We start from the raw sequence: 6,011 nt of genomic DNA, 5'->3' as shown, positions 1-6,011 counted from the left end.
GTTGCTAGGAGACCTAGCCAGGACTGACTCAGAGCTTCAGGAATGCTGAGGGTGCCTGCTTTGTGAGGTCATGAAGACCCACTTAGAGGTGGCTCTCCCAGGCTCCTTCCTCTGGCCCTGCTCTCCAGCTGGCTCTGGGTCCCAGCTCCCCACACCTGCTCGGCGACCTGGAACCCTTTCTTATCTCCAGCCTCCCCCTCATAAACTGTTCTCCTCCAGGCAGTGAGCCTTCTCAGGCTTCCCTGTACACACACACACACACACACACACACACACACACGGTCCCCCATGCTCCACATTCTACCAAGTCCCACCCCTCTCCTTCTAACCCAAGCCCCGCTTCTCTGCTTCCTTCCACAGTAGGGATCTCACTCTGTGTAAAGGTGGGCCTCCTTTTGCCGTCCTCACCTCCTCACCACCTCCTCATCCCACCAGGATCTGGCTTCCACCCTCTTCTGCACTGGCCAGGGGCATCCCGACTTCCTGCTGCGTGCATCCCTGTTTTGTGTTGGCTGCAGAAAACAGCTCTGGGGGGTGTCCCCGTGCAGTGGCCAGACACCCGCTTGCCAAGATCTGTGGGGAGCTGGTCTCGCTCTCCCGCTTAGCCTGGCCCTTCTCTTCCCAGAAGCCCAGCTGGGGACCTGAGGGGCGAGTCCTGCTCCCCCCTGCCTCCCTGCCCATAAGCCCCCACTCCGTGCCCAGGAGCCTCAGACGGGAAAGCCCGGGGCTCTGCGGGAGTCGCTGGCTGAGCCGTCTGGTCCTGGGGTTGCCTCCACTGGGACCTGCCCAGGCTCTTTGGTGTCGGGCCTGGCCAGGGGGGTCCTGGCCACGCGTGGGAGCTCACGAAGGTCCCAGCCTCTGCCACGTCAACCACCCAGAGCCATCATTCCCGTCGGCCATGGGATTCCACCTTCCTGGTCCTCGTGGTCATGTTACTTCAGGGCCCTCGCTGCCTCTCCTGCCGCTGGGAAGACCTGGGTTAGGGTCACTTTGTTCCACTCCCGCAGATTACTAGGGACAAGGGGAGGGGGAGGGGATCCCTGGGGCCCCTCATGAACACGTACCCATTCCCTCTTCAGCAACTTTCACACTCCTGTTTACCTCATGGAGGGAACGAGTGGACCAAGTGTGCCCCTCTGCAACGTGTAGTTGCTATGCCACTGTCCCTTTCTGTCCTTGCCATCCTCAGCCGATGCTTCTGTTGAACATCTGTTTATTTCTCGGCTTCTAACGAGCCACTCTCTCCTGAAGGGTCTTAGGTCTCTCCACTCATTCCTTCTCTGCCTTCTGTGAAGACCTGCTTGCCTCCGTTGGTCCCTAACACGTTGCCATGATCCAGGGTTCTGTCCACAAACTCCTGTCTTTCTCGGTCACGCATCCTTTTTAAAAATTCTAATGGTGAGAACACAACACGAGATCTACCCTCAAAACATTTTAAGTGTACAATAGAGGATTTCTAGAACTTATTCATCCTGCACACCTGGTACTTTATGCCCATTGATCAGCAACTTCTCCTCCTCCTCTACCCCCGTCAGCCCCTAACAACCACTGTCCTATGCTCTGATTCTATGATTTGACTATTTCAGATATCTCATATAAATAGAATCATGCAGTATTTGTGCTCTATGACTGGCTTATTTGGCTTAGCATAACGTCTTCAAGAGTCATCCCATGTACTCTCTTTTTATTTTTAAAATTTAATTCTTTTATTGGGGTAAAATATACAAAACAACAATTTACTTTTTTTAACCTTTATTTTTTTTAGAAGATGTTGGGGGTAGGAGTTTATTAATTAATTAATTAATTTTTTGCTGTGTTGGGTCTTCGTTTCTGTGCGAGGGCTTTCTCTAGTTGGGGCGAGCAGGGGCCACTCTTCATCGCGGTGCGCGGGCCTCTCACTATCACAGCCTCTCTTGTTGAGGAGCACAGGCTCCAGACACGCAGGCTCAGTAGTTGTGGCTCATGGGCCTAGTTGCTCCGCGGCATGTGGGATCCTCCCAGACCAGGGCTCGAACCCGTGTCCCCTGCATTAGCAGGCAGATTCTCAACCACTGCGCCACCAGGGAAGCCCCTTTTTAAACCATTTTTAAGTGTAAGTTCAGTGACATTAAGTACGTTGACATTTCTGTGCAACCATCACCCCCATCCATCTCCAGAAGTTTTCCAACTCCCCAAACTGAAACTCTGTCACCATTAAACACTACCTTTCCCTTTCCCCTCTCCCAGCCCCTGACGATCCCATTCTGCTTCCCGTCTCTATGAATCTGAGTTCTCTAAGACCTCATGTAAGTGGAACATACAGTGTTTCCCCTTGTGTGACCAGCTTCTTTCACTTAACATAATGTCCTCAAGGTTCACAGGCCACATATTCTTGAGAGATTTTATACAGTGCATGACATTGATGTCTGTCCATAGAAGCGACGTATTTCTTCCAGATTTAGGTAATGGAAGTGTTCACTATTCTCTGTCTCAGCTTGGGGTATGCTGTTGTCTTTCCCCAGAAATGGATGATTGAGAAGTTATGGTGCTTGATAGGTTTTCGGGGGTCTCTGGGGCTGATGCATGTTGGGGTGTGTTGCCAGAGGGAGTCTTCATGCAGTGGTCCAAGGGGGTGAGTCTCCAAGTCCAGGCCTGCCAAGCAGGAGCTGTCACAGCCTGCAATGCTGGGGTAGGGCCTACAGGATGGCCGCCATGCCTGGGCTCTCAGGTGATGCCCCTTACTTGAGGTCTGTCCTAAGTCTGGGGTCCCAGAGCTTGATGTCCCAGACCTACAGCCCTTTCTCATTTCTTTTCCCATTCCTTTCAATGTTCTCCTTGTGGTCTGTAAATCACAGTTCTCTTTGTTGCATCAGAAACTCAAACTGGCTTAGACCAAGTGAGAATCTATTGCTTCACAGAACCAAAATGTCTCAGTGTGTGCTTCAGGCGAGGCTTGATCCAGGTGCTCAAATTTGTGTTCATTCCCAGGATCGTCCCTGAGCTTTTCCTTTACGAGCCCCTTTCCTGAAATGCACTTCTAACTCCCGATCACCTAGTTAACTCTTACTGATTCTGAAAAGCTCCACGTGTGTGTCAGCACTTCTAGAAAGCCTTCTGGACCCTCTTCTCCCCCAGGCTGATTCAGTGTCCCTCCAGCTGCCCAAACCAGCAACCTGTGAGTCATCTTACCTGCTCCTCCCCTACTCCTCCTTCCCAATCTCTCCAAGTTCTGCCGACTTTACCTCCTAAATATTTTCGGGTCCCTTCTCTTCTCTCCACTCCCATCACTATGACCCAAGGATAGTCCTCCATCATTTCTTGCCTAGGTACTATCATACCCAGACCCCAAACAACTATTCTCCACACTGTCACCAGAGTAAACAAAAACAAAAACAGGGCTTCCCTGGTGGCGCAGTGGTTGAGAGTCCGCCTGCCGGTGCAGGGGACGCGGGTTTGTGCCCCGGTCCGGGAAGATCCCACATGCCGTGGAGCGGCTGGGCCCGTGAGCCATGGCCGCTGAGCCTGTGCGTCCAGACCCTGTGCTCTGCAACGGGAGAGGCCACAGCAGTGAGAGGCCCACATACAGCAAAAAAAAAAAAACAAAACCAAAAACAAACAAAAATCTGCTTATGGACTGGAAATTGGCAAGGGGGAACGTGGTAGGGTGATCATAGTGTTCTCATCTTGTTTGGGGCGTTGGTTATTCTGGTATAACCGGCTTGCTTAAGATCTCTGAATTTTATTTTATATAGGTTATTTTGTTCCCTCTCTCTGCACACACCGATACATAGATACTTAAAAATGGACTATGTCAGTTTCTTGCTTCAAAACCCTCAACGTTGTTTGTAGAGTAGCCCCCGAAGACTTCGTGGGGCTTACAAGGCCCTCTGTGATCGCGGTCTTTCTTTCTTCTCCAGCCCTTTCTTCTCCTCCTTCCAGAACTTTGCATATGCTGCTTCTCTTCCTGGAAGCTCCTCTACTGTGTCTCTGCCTACATCCTTCTGGTGCCTCGGGTATCAGCTTAATCGTCTCTTTCCCAGGGAAACCTTTCCCGGGTCCCTGTGACAAGTCTGGTAGCCCTGAACGCGTTACCGGCAACACTTTGCACGTTATAAGTGTTCACTTAACCATCTTGATGATTTGTTTTGGTGCCTGTTTCCTCTAGATTGTAAGACATGAGGGCATTTCCTCTTACTGATGACTTTTGCTCACCACTCTATGCGCCACAGCCTGTTGAATGGCTGTGACTGTCTTTGTCATGACCCTATGATGTGGCCTTTCACCTTTCTACTGAACAGTTGCCTCCCCGTCCAGCCTGCTTATCACATGAAGGTGTGGGCAATGTCTTCTTCACCCCTGGGGCCCCGGGGGTTGGTGTATGGCCTGGATGGTGGCCAGCACTCAGTAGATATTTGCCAGTTGAATGATTGGAAGTATCACGAAGTGATACTGACAGAATGAAAACAGGCTATGAACAGAACTTTCCTAGGCACTATAAACGGCACCTAGTCTGGCTTTGAACGTAATGACCTTTCCTATTTACCATTTATGGAATGAATATGTGTATCTCAGCTTACCTATCTTAAAGGCCTGTTTAGTTACAGAAACAAAACAAAACAAAAACCTCAAAGAGTTACCGAACAATGCTAAAGAGTGTTTTTAATTAGTAAATAATGGGAGTTATATTCCAGGAGCTTTAAATACATTATCTCTTTTAATCCTTGCGAGAATTCCATGAGATCAATATAATGATAATCATTCCCAGTTGACCTAGGAGGAGACTGAGGCCTAGAGTGATTATGTATCTTGCACAAGATCACAAAACTAGTGCTGAAACCCCGGTCTTAACAATTGGCCATACTAATTGCTACTGCAGAATTCAAGAGTTTTCTAGATAAGTCCAGGACATTCAGGCTTCAGAGACTCTAGTTAACACCCAAGTAGAGCTGACTTAACTGCTTGCTTCAGGCTACAATATACACAATAACCTAGAGATTTTGTATATCCTTGAATGATTCAGGACACATTTGGCCATTACGTTTTCTTTTTATCCTTTATCATCATCATCATTGACATTGGTTTTTTTTTTTTTTTTTTTTTTTGGTTGCACCGCGCGGCATGTGGGATCTTAGTTCCCCAACCAGGGATCGAACCCATCCCCCCTGCATTGGAAGCACGGAGTCTTAACCACGGGACCACCGGGGAAGTCACCTTGCTCATCACTTTGCTGAAAGTTTGTACCTTTTACCAACCTCTCCCTATTTCTCCCATTCCCCAGCCCCTGGCAACCACTTTTCTACTCTCTCTTTCTATGAGTTTTATTTTCTTTTTAGATTCCACATGTAAGTAAATACTATGCAGTATTTGTCTTTCTCTGGCTGCCTTGTCTCACTCAGCACAACGTCCTCAAGGTCTATCCGTGTTGTCAGATGGCAGGATTTTCTTCTTCCTAATGGCTGAATTATATTCTATTGTATCAATAGATACATACCACTGATGGACACTTAGTTTGTTTCCGTATCTTGGCTGTTGTGAGTAATGCTGCAGTGAACATAGTGGTGCAGATATCTCTTCAAGATCCTGTTTTCATTTCCTCTGGATACAGACCCAGAAGTGAGATTGCTGGATCATATGGTAGTTTCATTTTTAATTTTTGGAGGAATCTCCATACTCCATGATGTTGATTCTCATCATCAACATTATTTTTTATCATCTTCATCATCAGAATTGAACCCCTATTAAGACATGAGTTTGGATGCTAGAAATATACAAAGGTACATGGTAAGGTCACATTATCTAAAAATACTCCATCTGGAAGGGAACACAGAGGTATTTTTGTCCATACCCTAAACTTTCCAGATAATGGAATGAGACCTTGAGCAAAGGGGGCATCACTAGTTAGATATCAGGGTCTGGACTGGAACTCAAGCCTCTGACCACATATTAGTGCCATTTCATCTATATCATGTTACCTGCCTGTGATGGTGAGTTTTATGTCTTGACTTGGCTGGGCTGCAGTACCCAGTTCTTTA

This window comes from Mesoplodon densirostris, chromosome 6 (genome assembly GCF_025265405.1).
Source record: "Mesoplodon densirostris isolate mMesDen1 chromosome 6, mMesDen1 primary haplotype, whole genome shotgun sequence".
In the NCBI taxonomy this organism is placed as follows: domain Eukaryota; kingdom Metazoa; phylum Chordata; class Mammalia; order Artiodactyla; family Ziphiidae; genus Mesoplodon; species Mesoplodon densirostris.
This window is presented reverse-complemented; position numbering follows the sequence as displayed.